This window comes from Haemaphysalis longicornis, unplaced genomic scaffold (genome assembly GCF_048455015.1).
Source record: "Haemaphysalis longicornis isolate Haplotype H1 unplaced genomic scaffold, Haemaphysalis longicornis Haplotype H1 scaffold_5, whole genome shotgun sequence".
Lineage (NCBI taxonomy): Eukaryota > Metazoa > Arthropoda > Arachnida > Ixodida > Ixodidae > Haemaphysalis > Haemaphysalis longicornis.
Window position 1 is genome coordinate 117,952,637 of NW_027526385.1, and position 20,976 is coordinate 117,973,612.

Consider the following 20,976-nt stretch of genomic DNA (forward strand, 5'->3'; position numbering starts at 1 on the left):
TTTGTGTTAATTGCATTCATGTATTATTGGAAGGTTACAGATAAACTGTCACAAATTAATAAACTTCTGATATTATAGTGTATGCGACATCATGGGGACTGTTTGCTTCAGTTTGGGTGGTTGCACAAATCTTGACTTTGTTTAGCATAAAAAATAGGTAATTGGGCTGAGAAAAATATGTTACATTAACGGGATTGAAATTGTCTTCTCTAATTCTGTGGCACAGAAACAACCCACATTGCAAAGTTTCTAAAATAATAGTGAAAGCGCAAAGCAGCACGAAATTTCAAGAGTCAAATTACAGCTTTCCTTAATAAAACAGCAATGACCCTTTAATATAGTCTCTTGTGAATATGTATAAAGGAAAAGAAAATAAGGAGAGACAAAAGTGGTGATGCATTTGAAAAAAGCAGCGCGAACACTTGGCCTGAGTTCTACTAGCCCAAATGAGGCAAATAATTAATTGCACATCCTTACCACCACCACCACCAGTAACAGCACAGCATCACCGTCATAATCATCATCATTGTCGTAGTCATCATCATCAACACCCTACTTACGCCGTTACAGGGCCAATGCCTCTCCAATTGACTTCCTGCGCCACTCGAGTCCACTGTTAGCCAGCGAATTGGACTATTTACTCCCTCCATCGTGTCAAGGGTCTTCCCCTTCTAGAACCATCTCTTCTTATCCGCACTTTTAACCTACTTTTTCTCCGGTTGGTCCTTCGTCTCACTACATGGCCAGCCGAAGTACATTTCCTTTTATTTCTTAGAACCACAATATCATCTACTCAAGTTTGTTTCCTGATCTGGGAAGCTCTTTTTCTGTTCGAAGTGTTACTGATTTCATTATTCGTTCCCTAGCCCGTTAAAATCATTTAACTTCGCTTTCAGTTTGTCTTGTAAGGCACCAAGTTTCGGCTCCGTATGTTGCCACCGGCAGTATAGCCGGGCTGTGGATTTTTTTTTTGAGCGACACTAGTCGCTTACTTTTCAATATACCCTAGTGCTTGCAGAAGGCATCCCAACCCATACCTATTCTGTGCAGGATTTCTGTCTCACTTTTAGGGTCCGCACTAACCATCAGTCCGAGGTAATGTTCTTGGACTACTTCTAGCTCTTCGTATCTTAAGCTGAAGGGCGCGCTTACTGCATGCTTGTCACTCAATATTTTTATTTATTCAGAAATATTTTTATTCCCACAGCCATGCCTATTGTTTGTACTTCCTAAAGTCTTTTTTTCAAGTGTTCTGCACTTTAAATCAGTAATACTGTGTCTTCTTAAATATCATGTGGCTCAAGTACTTTTAGTTTATTCATAAACCTGTGATTTCCCAGTCAAACTTTCCGAATACCCCTTACCGATATGCTGTGAACAATTTTGGCGAGATTGTGTGTCTTGGTCTTACGCCCTTTTGGATGGGAAATTTATCGCTCTGCTTTATAAATGTTTATCCTTCCCGTACATGCCTCATATATGTCGCCTATAAGTATTCAGTATTTCTCTTTATTCTGTGGTCCGATAGTGTCCCTACAACAGCTGCAGTGAGTACGGGATCAAACCCTTTTTCAGTGTCTGTAAAGACCGTGTATTGAGGTTTAGTGAATTTGGCAGATTTTTCTATCACTCGATTGACAACATGAATGTGATCCATGGTAGACTACCCCTTCCTAAACGTAACCTCTTCTCTGGGTTTTTAGGAATCCAGGAAAACTATTGCCGATATTCAATGACGTAATGCATGCAGGCAACCAAGAGTGCCCAGCCATATCTGTGGCCAATCGTCTGTTGCTAGGCGACGTTCTACCCACGTCCCGAAGATCAGGCACCCCTCCTTCCCTCCATGCAACCGTGTGAGTGCGCCATCACTCGTTACATTGGGCTCCACGGGATGGCGGTGCTTGTCCATGGTTGGCAACAACTGTCAAACACATGACGGTATTTCACGGTACAAACTATACCTCACCGGGCGCAAAGTACTGCCTCGAGTTTAATGTTAGTGCTACTAATAACATCTCGGTTGGCGCAACTGTTTAGAATCGGATTGGAATGGAGCAGATGACGGATGCGGGTGTTTTTAAGTGCGATGCACTTTATAAGCGACCCCAAACCATCCACCGCCGGCGGCGGCGGCGTCCGCAGCCCTGCTCTCCCTAGCAACGGCGCAGAGCGGAGAGGAGCGTCGATAGCAACGGCGCAGTGACGTCACTCACCACGTGACGCCACGCCCTCACCGCTCCCTCGTGGCGCGGCGGTGTGCGCCGCGCGCATCCCTCTCCTCACCCACGCCGTGACGTCACGCACCACCTCCTCTCCCGGCAGCTGCCGTGCACCGCTGCGCGCGTCCCCCTCTCTCTCGCGCGCCCGCCTTCTCTCTCAGCCACCTGGCTCGGCGCGCTCAGCGCGGCGTACCCCCCTTTATATGCAGCGATAAACCGCCAGACCTCCGTGGGTCGGCTCGCGCGCGCTCTCTCGCTACAGTCTCCTGCTCGCTCTGCTCCAGTTTAGACCGTTCGCTGGCTGGGCGCCTCTCAAGGCGATGTCAGAATTACTACGCCGTGTACTCTCGGCGCAAGAAATGCATTCGCACTTCCTCACGATTCCCTTCGGGGAGGTGGGGGCAATTTTTTTGTTCGGCGTGCGGCGCAGTGGCCCAAGCCAAGCTAGCCGCGCCGTGTCCGTGGTGTATCGGCCATGTCTGTGGCCATTTCTAGTGTTTCCAAGCGAAGAAATCAACCGCTAAACTTTTCAACGAATACCATCTATACCTTTGGTCAATGCGGCAAACTATACCTTTGGTTAACAGCTTGTAAACTACTGAGAGTACGCTGGTGGGTCTGCAAATCTAAAAGTCCTCGGTGTCACTTTTTTTGGGAATCAGAATAATTATGGCGTTTGTCAAGGCTAAGGGGATTTTTTGGTCCTCAAACATTCTGAAAATATAGCAGCAGGCTTTTTAGTACTGTATCTCTTCTCTCCTTCTAATGATCTACGGACATGAAGTTGTCTCCTGCAGTGTTTATTGTTTTCATGCTCTAGCGAGTATATCCTACATGATCCTTAGCAACTGGTGGGACATCGCAAGTTACGCTTGTACTCTCAGTAGTTTTCCTGATCTAACGCCACTGACATACAGTCTGGTGTAAAGTTGTTCTACTAATTTTATTATTTGGTCAATGTTGTATGTTATGTTACCTTACTCGTCTTTGAGTGTGTACCTCGTGCATTTGCGGGAGACAAGCTTTCTCTTAGTTGTTTTCAAAGTTATCACTGTCATGTTTTAATCACGATATTGGTTTTACTTCGGGTAATCAAGTTAGACAGTATTACTTACTCAATTTGATCAAAAGCACCGGACACTTTCATGTCTCGCGAATGGGAAATATTTTCTTGCTTTTCTTAGTCAGGTGTCCCGTATCTCTCGTACAAGCTGCAACTCCGACAGCTGCTGCAGATTCTGCAATTCACGTTGCTAGATTGTCTTTTAATCTTTCTACACAATCTGCGGTCTCGGTTATAAGCGAAGATTTGTTTTGGAGAGGTATTTTAAACAACTTCGCCCTGGCTCTGACTAACTCCGTGGTGGTTTTCTTTAACTTTTACAAATTTTCGTCTTTCTCCTATGAGATTTCGGCTTACCTTGCATCTATGCGTCCTGTGATCACGGCACCAAATCTTAATGGCCATATTCACGTCTTTCACAATACCTGGGGTGCCACTTAGAATGCAGTCAATTTTGTTTTTTGTTGTTCCATCAGGACTTTCCCAGGTCTACTTCCCTATTATCGGGTTTGTAGACGAATGTGTTCATAACTGGCATATTATTTCACTCCCAAAATCCGCCTATTGTAACTTTCCAACTGTTGCGATTGTCTATCCCAACATCTCCCTCTGACCTTTATCAGATTTGCTTCGTTCCGGCTTCGGTGTTAAAGTCGCCCATCGCAGTCGCGAACTGTGTTGTTCCCTTCTTCATTGCTACGTCCAGGTCTACGCACGAGCTATCTCCAGCAGCATCATCATAGCTGGTTTTTGGTGCATAAACCAGCACTATCTCTATACAGTAACGTTTATTTGGCTTGATCACAACCACGGCGACTCATTATTTATTGCTTAATAACTCTTCAACGTTGCCTGCTAATTCTTTAGGAATTAAGATTCGCGCTCCGTGTTCGTTCTTTTCATGGAGTCCTCTGTAGCACGAAATTTGCTCGTTTTGCCGCTCCATTATCCTTCTTCTGTTGTAACTTTGCTTACCCTATGATATGCCGTTGATGTCCGAGAGCTCCTCTAGTAGCACAGCCAAACGTCACTTACTAGACACGGTTTGTGCGCTGAACGTTGTCAGGGCCAAGTTCCGAATGCTGCCTGACCGGACCGAGTTATTCTTAGCACCCTCTGCTGTATCGCTGACTTGACCGCCGCCATGGCTGCTGGGGAATAAATTTGCTTTGGCAGGTCATAGAAGCTGTCGGCAAAATACTACACCTGGGGGGCCAGGTCCAGGTCCTTTCCTGGTGATGGAGGGCTGAATGGGTACCAAAGAGCCTTCCAGCATGGTTCAGCCTACCTGGCTTAGCCTCTCAAGTATTCGGGATAATGGCCAGTTTCGTAGCAGGCAGCACGCCATACCTGCATTGGTTGGGCTCAAGGGGCCAGACGAAGGCAAAGCTACAAATGGAAGAACTTGAATTTACGTGCTGCGGTGGCGGTTGGTTTGCGGAGGAATATGTGGCGCCCGGATGCGATTGTCTGCGTTTCGAAGCGCTGGTTTAACTGTGGGCTCCCGCTGCTTTCGCTGAGAGTAAAAGCCAACAGCTGCATTATCCAGGCTATTATTACGTTACCGAAGCTGCATGCCGCGTGCGCTCGTTACAGCGAACAAAACAAATGAAAACATAAATCAGCTATTCGCTCATAATACGTCTTTGTGCGTGGGAATTAAACCCATCATGACTTATCAGCCTTTAGGCACCACAGCACGGATGGGGATAAGAAACTACGCTTTCTAACGAGCTATCAACGAGTTATCTCAGGTTAAACAAGGTGAACGTGGGATAACTTGAATCTCACACGGCTGCCGGGTTCAGTTGGGTACAGAACGTGGCACCGGGTCATCTGAGTGTAGAATCGCTTCTAAATTGTTCATTGTGGCCTGTACGTATGATATTCGGAGCCAAACGGCTTTTATATTGTTACGAAAATCAGATGATCAATGCCTCAAAGCTCCTTGAACCAAAAATGATGATCACCATGAAGGAGTGCCTGGCGCGAACCTTGGGTGAGCGGTGTCATGGCCGCAATGTACATTCAGTAAATAGATAGCTTCACCCCATCACATCGTTCATGTCGTCTGCCCTGCCGCCACGTAACATTTTGGTGGAGTTCGGGGGGTCATCCCCATCCTGGCCTCCACATCGCTTCATCTCGGCCTGGGCGAAAACATTCAGGGAACGTGGGCCGTGTCGGGCAGCCCCACCCCAATGCGACGAGCATTCAACCACGTCCCCTGCCCTGTGTCCCCAGCCCGTGAGCAGCCGATTAAGCCATGCCGGTACAAGCCGAGACCATACGAACAGAAGATGCCGCGTCCCCAGCCCTTTCATCCGACGTGGTTCGCGCTCCTCCGACGGCTCGCTTCTGCCTTCAAGACATCGCTGTTGTGGGGCCAGGCATCATCAAGGACATCATGGTCATCTGTGGTGGCAGGCACATCTTCACTATAGGTTTTCACCGCATTCTACATCCGCATCACAATTCTCACATTGCCTAGGCCTCGACAAGGATGGTCGTCTTCGACCTGGGGGGGGGGGGGGGCGGGCGGCGGGGGTGGTGTTACGAGAATGAGATGGGCAATGCCTCACAGCTCCTTGAACCAACAACGATGACGACGATGACGGAGTGCCTGGCGCAAACCTTGGGCGAGCGGTATCATGGCCGCCATGTACATTCTGTAAATAGATCGCTTCACCCCATCACACCGTTCATGTCGTCTGTCCTCCGCCACATAACAATATGAGAATGGTTTCGTTCAAGACCTTGAAAGAAATGTGGCTTCGATAAATCGCAAAAATAAACAAAATTGCATTAGGTAAAGAAATAGTTACTGCAATAGGCAATGCAAAATATACAGAAAGCAAATGTAAAAAAGGGTAGCGTAATAGAACAAAGACCTCGCAAAATTAGAAACACTCAAATGGGATGAAGCCGCACTGTAGTAATGTGCCCTTGTTGTAAAGTTCTGGTAGACACAAAAATCTTGTTGATTTGATATTTTTACTTTTACAATTTTTATTATATTTCTTCTTATCCTAATATATTATCATTACATCTTGTTAGCACCTTATTACTCCAACCTGACTTAACTTCAGCTTCAAGTTCGGAGTGGAGACCCTATCTTTGGTCTTTAACTTGCCAACAACTACAATGAATATTTCTGAAATCGCAAGAACTTTTGCATCACACTAAAATAGCTATGTAAGACTCATCTCGTGATCTGTTACTTCACTGTACTATTGTTCAAAATAAAACCGTTATCTTTCTAAAAATTATTCCTCGTAAAAGAAAACGTGTATGGGTAGGGGAAACAGAGAGGTGTGCAAGTTGGTACTTAAAACGCAATGCAATAGCTAGCCACAATGCACGCTTTCGCAGACCCTAAGTATGTGGGAATATAGTCAATAGTGCGCAATAACCACCATTCCTAATAACACTGTCACTGTATGTATCATATTGATTTGTTGTGAGCGCTCGTGCGGGATCCTCTCAGGATTTAGTCTGCTACCGTTACAGAGCCGTTTCTGAATTTTGGTTCCATAAGTGCAAAATGATTCAACTGGCCGATTTCATACACTTGCGTTCATAAAGTAGATGGCCAATACCCACGTTTGAACCCCAAAACGAACGAACATTTAGCGGAAACGAACTGTGCAACTCGCCTAACTTATCGTTCACAATTAAGCGGGTTAAAATCACTGTACGCCCCTGACAGCACTAAACATAAAGCTACAAAGCCTAAACTGGGCCCACATTTTTTGCTAAGTTAAACTAGTAAGGGTTGTAAAGTCATATAAACCAAGGCAATTCCAGTAACAAGGCCAAACAAAATATGACGTAAACGCTTATCTCGCGGACGGCCTTCAACGCTCGTCGCTCTAGATACTGTTTTTATTTAGTGAGAGCGCAAGAGATGCCACGCTGACGCTGCTGTCATCAAAACAGACAATCTTGAGCGCTTCGATAACCTCCCGCGTATGCTGATCCTTTGCCCTGGAAATCACTGAGCACTCACCGAAGAGCGGAACACACGCACGGTCTTCGCAGTGCGAAGCAAGGTGTCTGAAGTCTTTCTTACAAGGTTTGAATGCTCTCAAAGCCTATGGTTGAAGCATCAACTTGTCTTGCCGACATTTCTTCTCCCACAACCCAAGGGGAGAGAATAATGCCTTCATCACATTGAACAAATTGAAGTTCGGGGGTATTGCCAGTTTCACCTGCTTCCGCACACCGCAATATCAGTAGCCAGTGCCCGCTCATCAAAGCCAACCTGCCGCGCCTAGTCGCGCTGCATTCGGTCTGCTCTTCCTCGGGGCATCTCCCGCGGCCATGTCTAACACCGTTGCTGCTCTTGCTTCCTGCAAGTTCGCCCCAGAAGCAGAGCGGCTACGCCATCTCGGGTCGCCTCAGTCGCATCGTCTGCTATCCGCGTAACGAATCCGCATCGCACGGTGTAGTGTTCTAACATTTTAAAACGTGTAGTAAGGCAGTTATCAGCCGGAGCTAGTGGTTGTATGAGAAATGCTGCGTAAGTGCTTCAATGTAGAAGTTTCAACCCCAACGTATAGTTAAGATCGAAAAAGGAATACTCTGCTGGGCCTGGTTGGATGGGCAGAAGATTTGTGACAGGAGATCCGATGGGGTTTACGCCAGCAACGCTGATAATTCCTTAGGTCAGTCACAGTTATAGGACGCGCGATGAGGTACGCTGCTGAAATATATGTGCAAATGCAGTGCGCTGATGTGAATTATTTGGCGTCGTGCTTATGCCTTCGTAATGCTAAAAAAGAAGGGTTAGATGGGTGTCACGTAAATTCAATTCACTGTGTGGGCAGGACACACAGAAAAACATTTTCTTGATGAGGATACTATTTCACAGCAGAATAAAAGTACCTATTAAAAAAAAAGTGTTCGAGTGGTTCCGGTTCACGTAATGGTGTTTATATATACTGTTGTCCTAAATAAAAGTCTGTGCCTTACGGTGATTGTGTGGTTAAATCCGACCGTCGTGTCTCGTGAGGATTAACTGTAAATATCCCAGCCATCATTCCCAAGAGCGAGGGGAGCGTAGCCACCGGTACGTTCCTGTACTGGCGTCGGTGCGCAGCCCGAGGGTGTCAGGCCAGCAGCATAGCTGGTTCTGCTTCCGTAAAGTGGAGCCGTCAGAGCAACTTTTTTCGAGGGGTCTCCTTCCAGGACAACTTGTGTTGATAGGCCTGAGGTGTCGTCATGCCCCGATGGCGCTCATTTCCGTCCCAGGAGCGCAGCCTGGTCACCCGCGTCTTCCTCTTTCTCCAAGCCCTCACATAACGATTCAGTAGGATTGGGCCTTGTTGCTTCTCGTCATTTTCTTCATCGTCATTTTTGTAGCTCGTCCTCTTCCTGGGGTTCGGTAATGACAGCGGGCAAGAAACACGCTCTGGTCACTACTAGGGGAATAGTCCTTAAGGCAGCCGGCCCACGGAATGCAAACACATCGCCACATTCATACAGGTCTCCCATCACTTGGTCATTAGGAGGCTTCGTTCCCAGCATTGAGCATGGACGGAGGTCGACACCTGTGCCAAAAGCTCGCGGACTACAATCTTGAAAAAGCTCAGCTCGAAAACACTATGCCAAGGTCATGATCAGTGCAGGTGTTTGTAGGTCACTAGCGCACTACCAACTCCAGTGCGAACCTCAATTTGGCACCGGGAAAGCGTTTTAAGTCGGTTAATGTCGTTTCAAAGTCTTGCGATTTCCGCCTCGTAATATTCCGCATTCATACTGCCACTGCTCCTGCGCTTAAAATCGCGAACCTGTCGTTGTCGTTGTATGTGGTCTCCTACCGCTGTCTTCCTGCACATTTCGGCCTTAATGCCCTTCGCTCTGGAACGCACAATCTTTGAAAGCCCACTTGCACAGACCAAGCTCGCATTATTATTGTGAAAGTGTGCCTCACTTCTACACACAAATCCTCTACTGCGATACATTTCTACAGGGGCATTATACCCCATCTGATGCGCGGAAGCCGAAACGGCGCCTGAAGACAGCCCGTGTGCTGCAATTAACAAGTGGAGAAAAGCTTTGCATTTGTCTACACCCACCAACAATTTGGGTAGTTCCCTATACCACCTCCGCTGTAAAAGTGGGGTCGTTCAGTTCCTTCGGACAAACTTGCTTCTTTAGCACAAGTAACAAAAAATGTGTCCAAGTCTTCTACATAGAGGCACGAAACGTCGTATAGGTTAAGTTGTGGCAGTGGTGAAGTAGACTAAAACCGATTCTGCATCTTACACGAATAAAAAAATTAATATTGTCGTCCGGACAGTAACTGTGCCAGGAAACAAACCTCATCGCTGATTCTCGCGAAGATGTGTAAACGATTTGTTTGGTTTTTGCCGAGGTGTTGAGAGTGCAGCAGTGCTCCGCGGCTGATGAGGAGAACGCCCTCTGTACGGGTCTAGCCCATCACGACACTTTTCGTTGTAGTGGCCCCGTCGCATTGGTTCTCAACAGCAGCGAGCTTACCATTGAAGAAGATGCTCCTAAGTGAAGATATTCTGCAGTCTATTTTTGAACGCTCAAATGTGGTATCGCGTATTTTGATCCTTGCATCTAATAGCATTGAATGTCAGGTTTAAGCGGTCGGTGCCGATGATAGGGCCATCCAGGCAACAGGTTTTTTCTAAGGATGTGATGGTGTTATGTAATCGCCCTGAAGCGCGCAGTGATTGTACCAGATGGGAGAAAGCAGGCAGATACTCGACCTTTGGCCAAACAAAACGAGCTCTTGTTAATTACTCCCAATGACAGGAAGGGCTTCTTGACCTGAGAAGGCGATTAAACTAAACGGAAATGTACACCGTGCTGGTCCTGGTGGCAACGCGAATTTCGAAATGAAATATTTTGTTTGCGGCCATGACCCCGTGACAGTAACTTTATAAATGAGCACCCGCAGAAGGGACTTTAACTTTGGCCCCACTGAGGATGGTATTCAGTGCAGGCTATCTGAAAACTCGTGGTGAGAATCGAAGCTTTGTCCTGGTGGCCTTACAAAAAATTTTGCTGTAATTCGGTATGTTGTACTTCGTTGTGCGGCGGATGTTGAAGATCTTCAAGTGGTCAAAATCAATCCGCAGCCCTCAACTTCTGCGCGCCTCATCACCTGCGTTATATCGGCTCGTTACATTCTACAATTAGTCACTTAGTTGTGCAGTGTTTTCCTTGGTTCACCAACTCTTCGTCGGCGCACTTTTTACGCGTGGCCGCTAACATACCAAAATATGCAGTCGAAGTGATCCAGACGGTCATGTCTCTGTCGGGAACCGCGGGGTCGCAGCGCAGCGCAAGAGAGAAAGTACCAGCGTGGCAGGCTTTCGGAATCGAACTGCCCGTGCCGTGCTGGCGCACCAAGCACGCGCCGCTCGTCTCTTTATTCTCGTCTTTTCTAGCCGGCGCCAAGGCGCCGGCTAAGAGCGCCAACCAGAGGGCGCTACAGGGCCCCCCGCCCAGACGGAATGTCGAACGTGACGCGACGGCGAGGCTGGCGGGCGTTGGTTTTGGGGGCGAGCGGTGGAGTGTTTAGGCCTGCGATGTCTGCGCGGAGTTCGTTGGTTGGCGTCTCGAGGTAGGCCGGTTTGAGGCGGTCCAACGAGACGACTTCTTCGCGGCCATTCAAGAGGATGGTGGCGGACTTGTGGGTCTTGTTAAGGACACGGTACGGCCCATCGTAGGAGGGGGTAAGAGGCGCCTTTACGGCGTCCCGCCTGAGGAAAACGTGTGTCGAAGACGCCAGGTCGGGATGCACAAAGATGCGGTGGTCTGAAGACCGAGGTGGGACCGGTCGCAGGTGCTGCATGCAGTCTTGCAGGCATTGGAGGTACTCAAGCGGCTGGGGCGAGGAGGCCGTAGGGACGAACAAATCGCCAGGAAGCCGCAGGGGTGCGCCGTAGACAAGTTCCGCAGTTGAACAGCCGAGGTCGCGACGAAGGACGGCACGCAGGCCAAGAAGCACTACAGGCAGGTGATCGACCCAGTGCTCTCTATCCAAGCGCGCAGTGAGAGCACTTTTTAGCTGGCGATGGAGCCGCTCAACGATGCCGTTGGCACAGGGATGGTATGCTGTGGTGCGGCAGTGTTTAGTGCCAAGCAAGCGGCTGAGGGAAGTGAACAGGGTGCATTCAAACTGCCTGCCTCGATCCGTGGTAACAATGCCGGGGCAGCCGAAACGGCAAACCCATGTCGAAACGAAGGCTTTTGCGACCGTTTCTGCCGTGATGTCCGGAATTGGTACGGCTTCGGGCCAACGGGTGAAGCGGTCAATCATTGTGAGAATGTACCGGCAGTCACGGGAGGGAGGAAATGGTCCGACCAAATCAAGATGGACGTGGTCAAAGCGACAGCTAGGTGGCAAAAAAGGCTGCGTTGGGGTCTTCGTGTGGCGGGTCACCTTAGCTGTCTGACAAGCGAGGCACGAACGGGCCCACTGGCGGACATCAGCGTTGATGCTCGGCCAGACGTACCGCTGTGTGATGAGGCGCTGCGTGGCTCGGATGCTGGGGTGGCAGATGTCGTGGAGCGAGTGAAACACAGCACGACGAAAGGCAGCCGGAACGAAGGGTCGAGGCGCCGCCGCTGACATGTCACACCACAGTGAGCCAGGCACGAACGGATGAGGCACAAGTTGTAGACGAAGGGAACCCGGGTGGTCCCGCAGTGCTTGCAGCTCAGGGTCTTGAATCTGCGCCTGAGCTAGGCGTTCCCAGTCCACAGCAGATGCAGCACTGCCGATGGAGGTAATGCGTGAAAGCGCGTCAGCCGCCTCGTTGTCGGTGCCTTTGATGTGCCGAATGTCCGTCGTGAATTCTGATATATAGGCGAGCTGACGGAGTTCCCGTGCAACGTACTTGGAGGAGTTCGTACGGAAAACGTACGCCAGAGGCTTATGGTCCGTAAGAACGTGAAAGGACTGGCCCTCCAAAAAGTGCCGGAAGTGCTGGATGGTGGCGTAAATGGCGAGCAGCTCACGACCAAAAACGCTGTAGCGCGTCTCGGCAGGTTGGAGCTTCCGAGAGAAGAAACCCAGCGGGTGCCACTCGGAGTCGATTCTCTGCTGGAGGACTGCGCCTATTGCAACGCTGGATGCATCTACCATGATGCGAGTGGGCGCGTCGGTTCTCGGGTGGATAAGAAGCACCGAGTCAGCGACGGCTTGTTTAGCAGCGTTGAAAGCGGCTTGAGCTTCGGGAGACCAGGAAATCGCGGATGAGGAGCTCTTGGTTGTGCGAAGAAGCTCAGTCAGTGGATGGAGAAGCTCGGCGCAGTGGGGTATAAAGCGTCGCGAAAAATTCACCAGTCCCAGGAATTCACGAAGCTGGCGGAGGCTGGTAGGTTCTGGGAAGTCCTTCACGGCTTGAACGTGAGAGGGTAAAGGACGTATTCCCTGCGCCGAGATGTGATGGCCCAGGAACTCGAGCTCGGACGTCCCGAAGACGCATTTCTGGGCGTTGACAACCAGGCCAAATTGTTGAAGGCGTTCAAAGAGTTCTCGGAGGTGACGCTCGTGATCTTGTGGAGTAGGACTCGCGACTAGGATGTCGTCGATGTACGCAAATACAGCCGGAAGGCCGCGCGTCACCTCGGCAATGAACCTTTGAAATGTTTGAGCTGCGTTGCGTAGCCCAAAGGGCATGCGCACATACTCAAACAAGCCGAAGGGTGTAGTGATGGCCGTCTTCGGGATATCGGCAGGCTCGACGGGGATTTGGTGATACGCTTTGACAAGGTCCACTTTGCTAAAGACTGTGCACCCTTCCAAGTGGCTTGTGAAATCCTGGATGTGGGGTAGGGGATAGCTGTCGTGGACAGTCTGAGCGTTGAGCGCTCGGTAATCACCGCACGGACGCCAGTCTCCACTTTTCTTAGGAACCATATGCAGTGGAGACGCGTGGTTGCTGGACGATGGGCGGATAATACCGAGTTCCAGCATGTGCTCGAATTCACGTTTAGCAGTCGCCAGACGCTCACCGAAGAGGCGGCGCGGCCGAGCTGCGACTGGTGGACCACGCGTGACGATGTGGTGGGTAACGCTATGCTTGGGCGGCTGCTTTAAGTTGCAGGGTCTCGTGACCTCAGGGAAGTCTTCGAGGATTCTTGCGTACGGGCATGAGGGAAGCAGCGTGCGGATGCCAGTTGGAGCGACAGTCGACAGTACGCCCAGGATGGAAAGGCGCGTCTTGCTGTCAATCAGGCGATGGTGACGCATGCTGACATCTAGGTCAAAGTGGGTGAGGAAATCGGAGCCGAGGATGGGCTGATTGACGTCGGCTACTACGAAGACCCACCGGAAGGCGCGTCGCAAACCAAGGTCGAGGGTGAGGGACCGCAGACCATACGTGGCGATAGAGGTAGAGTTCGCTGCACGAAGTGTAGGTCCAGGTGACTTAGAAGTACGCTCATCCTTGGTGGCCGGTAGTACACTGACTTCAGCACCCGTGTCTACCAGGAAGCGCAAACCAGAAATGCGATCCATGACCAGGAAAAGGCGGCCAGGTTGTAAGGCGAGGTCACTTGCCGCCATTAGTGATCTCGCGGCGCGTTTCCCGACCAGCTGCATGGGGAAGTGCAGTGACGGGCGCGGTGCTGGAAAGTGCGATGGTACCAGCAGATAGCCGAGCTTCGAGGGCTGCGCGAACAAGAACCACCCGGGGAAGACGAACGGCGGCTAGGACGTGGGGAGGAGCCGCATCGGCGATCAGAGGACGTCCGAAGCGCTTCAATGGAAGCGGCGAGTTGATCGATCCGAGTCTCTAAGCGGGAAACGGCCGATGACTCTGCTGTCGAAGCGAGGGGGGTGACTGAGGGAGAAGTCGCGTCGTGAACTTTATCAGCGAGCTCGGCGGCGCGGTCGAGGGACAAGTCCCCTGCAGCAGCTAAAACGATGCGAGTGGACTGTGGCAAGCGCTGCAGAAAGAGTTCTTTTAAAAGTGCACCGTTGGAGTCCACGTTGCTCGCGCCCACAAGCTGTCGCATGGTGTTGAGCAGCTGGGAAGGGCGGCGATCTCCAAGCTCTTCGTGGGTGAGCAGGTGCCGGAGGCGCGCGCTCTCAGACGCCGTGGTTCGGTCCAGAATGCTCTGCTTGAGCCGCTGGTACGGGGCATCGTTCGAAGGTGCACCGATGACGTCTGCCACTTCATCAGCCACCTCCGGAGGCAGGTTGCAAAGCAAGTGGCGAAACCGAGTAGTCTCCCAGGTGACGCGGTGCAGATCGAAGACGGCTTCGACCTGGGCGAACCAGACGTGTGGGTTCTTGCGCACGAAGGTGGGCAGACGGAGCTGTATGACTGCGACGTCCGGCGGCCGCGAGGAAACGTCAGGCAAAAGAGGGCCCGAGGGCGCGAGGTTGCTGGGGTCGGTCATGTTTTAGTCCGGAGTCACCACTGTCGGGAACCGCGGGGTCGCAGCGCAGCGCAAGAGAGAAAGTACCAGCGTGGCAGGCTTTCGGAATCGAACTGCCCGTGCCGTGCTGGCGCACCAAGCACGCGCCGCTCGTCTCTTTATTCTCGTCTTTTCTAGCCGGCGCCAAGGCGCCGGCTAAGAGCGCCAACCAGAGGGCGCTACATCTCAATTATTACAAAGAGCATTCAAAGCTTAACCTACAACTGTACACGCCACGCGAAAATGCGTCAAATATTGTCGCGATTAAACACGAAGGTATTGCCTGGTCACTCTTGTCTTACCTTCGCAAAGTCAGCACCATGAAATAGGGCCTCCAAGGCAATGCTGACATCTTGCTAAGCATAGGCTTTCCAACTAACTTTGGGCATCATGCACAGTTCTGATCAACTACGTAAAATGAAGTTTACATAATTTCGATAGCACATCGCAAACGTCTTCTCATATTTCCATGCTAACACCCGCTGGCAACATTTTGTGTCCCCTTCCAATATGTAAAATGTCATGGAATGCTTAATTTATCAGTTCGACCTCTGGTTTCATTTTGTTTAGGAAAAATTACTCTTTTTGTTGTTACTTTCGAACCTCGTGTCAACCGACGAATGAAACTTCTGAAGACAGAAATTCAACGAGCCAGTCGACCGGAGAAATCGCGTAGTCCAGCAAGCCAGCAATGGGAGTGGTGGTATTTTACTCGTGTAAATGGACGTCTGTGAATGTAGGGGCGAAACATTTGTATGAAAAAACATATTGCTAGCCATTGTAGTCCCGTCAACGTATAGTTACACTGTGGGTTCTTGAGCGTATGATTAGCATAGACGACACCGTTTTGTGCATATTCATTGGCTTGTACAAACACAGCCCCGGTACCTATTGTGCTGGCGTATGAAATATTTAAAGAAAGGGCCGGGGCGTGGAAGTGGCACAAAACTGATCCAGATGTCAAGAATTTTTTGAAATCACGAGAAGGCGGGTTGCACACAGGAGGACCAATGAAGGGCGCGTTTATGAAGAGCTGTAGGAGGAGCAGGCAATCTAGGCACAGTTTAATCAACTGGCAATAGTGCGAGCGCAGTCCAAGAATGTTCCACAAGTCCTTGTGTTTGTGGTTTTTAATACGAAGAATACGACAAAAATAAAGTAAGCTCACACTAACGCATAAAACGGGAACGTAGTGAAGCTGTAAGCAACCTCCACGATTATCACGAAGGTTTGAGTCCACCATAGTAGCCCAATGTATTCTACTTTCGCCTCCGTAACGCCCTTTACTCCATCATTGTTGTTATTTGCGAGTTTCTTTTTCATTTTTTGCAAGTCATAATTATTAGACATCACCCTGGAGGGGAATACGAAATGACGTGTCTTTCAAGTTATGAGCTAGTGGTGCCACGGTTAAGATGAACGGTAGAGTTTTTTTAGCCAACCTTGGTCAATCTCCCTAAGTGGGTATGCTTGGCTTGCCAAACGTGCGCCGGGCAGGCTCGGCGGTCGCAACGAGGCAGGCACACACGAATGCTTGGAACGTTATAGTTTTTTTTTTAACTGCGGGGCGGTCGCCGCATTCTTGACGATTCTCTGTACGTTGGTATGGTTTTGCTTGACAAACGTGCTCCGGCGACGTTTGCCGGTCGTTGCGGGGCGCGCACACAGAAGTGCCCGGCATTTTGTCGTATATTTAACTGCCGGGCGGTCGCCACTATCTTGGTCAATCTGCCTAATTAGGTATGCTTGACTTGACAAACGTGCTATGGGGACGCTAGGCGGTCGTCATGAGGCACATGCACACGAGCACTAGGCATTTTCTTGGTTTTTCTTACGGACACTGAAATTGTGATTTTCTCACATAGGCGAATGTAAGCCATTTTTATTATTACTACTACTGCAATTACTACGACGACTACTACTACTACTAATACTACTACGGCTACCACTACTACTACTACTATTACTAACGTGTTTGCGGGTAACTTAAATGGCAGTAAATAATGGTGTCATATTTACGCCTATTTCGTGTTGGTGCTTTTTTGCTTTGGCTGCCAGTGGACGAGCGCTTTTAAAGGAAAACCATGCTGACGCTTAGAGAGGGTACTGTCAAACATTGTTAGGTTATTTAGGCTAGTGCATTAATACGCTGCCCCTTGTAATTTGAATAAAGTGACCACAGCGGCCTCGATAATCGCAACTTGCTCCCGCGTATGACTTTGCAGATCGATATGTAGCACTTTTGTGCGGCCGCAACCTTGTTTATTCTTCTCAGCCATCTCATCATTTCACACACAAACGGAAACATAAACAAACAGTTATTTTTACTCTTCGCCAATTAAAATGCTAGGCAACTAACTTGTTATTATTTGCCCAGAGTACTTTTTTGCTGTAACTAACGATTATAGATTCCCTAAGAAATGCTACAGAATACGCGGGTAGGTTCCACGAGAAAGTGCGTATTTCATTTTTTTGATACTGCTGACATCATGATAAGTTTTTCACAAAGGTTTAAAATTTAAAAAGCGCATTGTGCGGCCTACTTGATATATACTGATGGTAAAACAAACGTGTGCGGGATCAGAAAGCATGAAACTTTGTTACTCTTCTCGTAGTTGCGTCACAATTACTCCTCGCGTTCATGGGCGGATTTTTAACCTAGGTTTGCACATAAAGGTATTCCTAGGTGTTTAAGTTACATAATCATTTTTACATCTCTTATGACTCGCGATATTTTGGTAAATATAGAGGAGGAAAAATAAAGTAATAAAAATGGTACCGTCACCCGTCCTCCCGTCATTGCAAGATAGGATTACACGAATGAACTAGTGCAAATCAAGAGGGCCTTTATTTCCCCTTTGCGCGCCGTACGGGGCACCTTGAGCAATCTTGGTAATGGTATTGGCGATACCACAGACCCCCAGCCCCCATACTCACGCTGTAACCGACTGTGGTAATGAGTTTTAGCGTTAAGAGTAGAAACCTTAAACGGTGGCCGTTGGAGCCCAGGTCAAGCTCCGGGGGATGTGTGCCCTGTCTGTTTACCAGGCAGGGAGCTCCGAGACCTCTCAAGCGATCAGCGTAAGGTTTGAAAAGAAAATACCCCTGTTTCCTGCTTCTAATACATGCTGTATGATATCTTCTAAACCCCCTCCAAACATGATCGGCCCCCGAAAAGGGGCTGCACCGAAGCATCTTTTACACCCCTCTCAAGAACCATCTTTCCCATGCTCTATAACTATTCTCATTTTTGGTGAATGAGTCAGCTGACTCAGCAAGAACTGTCGCATCTATATCTGTATTCGTGATTTTAAAATAGAATTTTGGGTAATAATTATGAAGCTAAAAAACTCAAGACGGGAGAAATCAGGGTTGAGGTCAACACAGAAAAACAGGCCGACAACCTCTTTGCTCACACCCGCATCCTAGTTCTGGAAATCAGGCCCCACCGGAGCCTGAACAGCTTCCAGGGTGTAATATCTGAGTAAGACCTGCTAACCGAAACTTATTTCGACCTGCTTGAAGGCCTTAGAAAGCAGGGTGATACCTCCACCAGGTGAATCACAATTCCAAGAGATGATAAGGTAATCCCAACGAAGCCCATAATCTTGACCATCAACCAATCCAAACTTTCCCAACACATCAGTGCAGGCTTTACCGATGAGCAGTCCGTCCCTACATACCAAACCCACGCCGCTGCTTCAAGTGCCAGTGGGTCGGGTGAGGTAATAATTCTTGCCGTGGAAGAACGACCTGTGCAAAGTGCGCTGTACAGGACCACCCCACTAACAACTCTCCGTCTACTAAACGTACTTCTCCTAACTGCCAGGGACCACCCGCGCCATGCTTTCGGGACTGCTAGAAATTTCAGATCGAGAAAAATTATCAATGTCAAGGAAACAGAGAGCATCACCTTCCCAGAGGCGCAGAAGATGTTCGCCTCTTTCCCTATGGGGAGGAACCCGACGCAGCTTGCCGGGTGGCAGATCGGCGTCTGGTTTCGGCGGGGACCCAGTATCGCGAGTTGTACTTGGTCCCCCCCTCGCCCCCACCGGGTTGCCTCAGGCAGCCGAAGCCCCCTCCGCACCGCTAGCTGAGCTAGCACCGGTGGTGGTGTCAACAATGTCGGTTGGGGATGCTGCAGCATCCACAGTTTTCTCACTGCCGGCCCAAAGCGTATGCGAGGGCACGGAGGAGATGGCGATGGAAGCACACGTGGCAGCTCACACCCTCGCTGCACCACCTGCACCATCCCAGGCGTTCTTGAAGCTCTCGGGGGTTGAGAGCCAGGCAAAGCGTGCCCAAAAGGTTGCGAGGTCCAAGGAGCCTGATCACTCATGCACCCCGAGGACATCCGACGACGAAATCGATTTCGGACGGTTCTTGTCTGCGGTGCACCGCAAGGAACGTGTCCCGACGCCAAAGACTCCCGACAAGCCCAAAACGACGAGACACACACACCCCGAAAGACGACACATAAACATACACACTCCAGAAGCTCTCACACTAAATCATGGCAAGAGAACAAATAATTCAATGGAACTGTAGAGGCCTTAAAAATCTTCACGATGTGTACGATATACTGCACTCCAATTTAGGCAAATGTCGTGTGTCTACAAGAAACATATTTAAACTCCAAGCATACAAATTTTTTGATTGGCTACCTTGTATTTATGAAGGACGGGGATGGTTGTGGTACATTTTTTGGGGGTGTGGCCATCATTGCCCAAAGTTCCTGGCGTGTCACACTATCTAGTTACAGACCGTCCTTGAGGCTGTTGCCATTCGTACCATAATTTTTAATGGGCTAATAACACTAGGCTCCGTTTATTTCCCACCTGATTTCCAGCTCTCGTGCTCGGATTTCGAGGGCTTTGTACCTCTTCTACCCGCACCTTTCATTCTCTTAGCCAACATCAACGCACATAACATACGCTGGGGCTATTCTCGCACAACTGCCCCAGGTCGCCTTAATGGAAAAATACTTAACATCGTCGGGAGCATGCCTCTTCAATAAAAGCGTGCCTGCATATCATATTATAAGACACCACACTTATTCACACCTCGACTTGGCTATCGGCTCTGCAGTACTCCTTCCTTCTCTTAAGTGGCATGTTGGCACTAACCCGTTAGGTAGTGTCCACTTCCCAAACACATTAACATACATAGGTAAAGGTCAAAAGAGTTCACCTTCTATTACAGGTTCAATGAAGCTAGAGCAAACTGGAGTACATTTACAAAAAAACTCCAAACAACACCACACATTCATCACACGCCTACACGCTGAAGAAACTGTCCAACTCTTCACGGCGCACATCCTCGCCGCAGCGGTAAAGTCCATTCCCCACGCCTCCACTACCCTGTGCAACCCGGGGAGGCCCTGGTGGAATAAGGACCCTAGGTGGGCGCAAGAGGCACAGAAAAAGGCGTGGGGTATCCTTAGTCGGTACCCTCCTTCCACTAACTTTGTATCGTTTAAAAGGGTAAAGCACTTGGCAAGCGTGTGCACCGTGAGGTTAAACGAGTTAGTTAGCGCTCTTTTCTAACGTCGATTATTTCATACACGGACATACGCACAGTATGGACACGAATACGAAAACTCAAAGCACAAAAACACAAAGCCTACCCCTGGTTTGCACAGCAAAGAATACAATTGGAGACCCGGCTAATACCCTTGCACAACCCTTTCAACACGTGTCCAGCTCTACACATTACACAAAAACTTTCATGCAACACAAACTATCTATCGAAAAGAAGCCGCTGCGCTATACCAACAGGTCAGCTACGTCTTACAACTCAGAGTTTACACTTTACGAGCTGAGGATGGATCTCAGCACATGTAAGCCTTCAGCTTCAAATGCAGATGTCATTACATACAGAATGATACAGCACTTATACACCGGCACTTTGAAAACACTGCTACACCTATACAATTAAATATGGCTTTCGGGGCACCTACCAAAGTCTTGGAGAGAAGCCATTGTAGTGGTTTTTCTTAAAGAGGGGAAAGACCCGTCTTCATTAGCAAGTTATCGTCCCATCGCCCTGACAAGCTGTCTGTGCAAGCTCCTCGAAAAGATGATTAAAAAGAGGCATGCGTACTTCTTAGAGTACAACGGTCTTCTCGAGAGCTGCTAGGGAGGCTTAAAGGTGGGGCGATCTACAAACGATCAGCTGATAGGCTTAGAATTTTACATCAAACATGCATTAATTCATAAACAATATTAATTAACGGTATTTTTTGACATTCAGAAGGCTTACTATACTGCATGGCGCTAC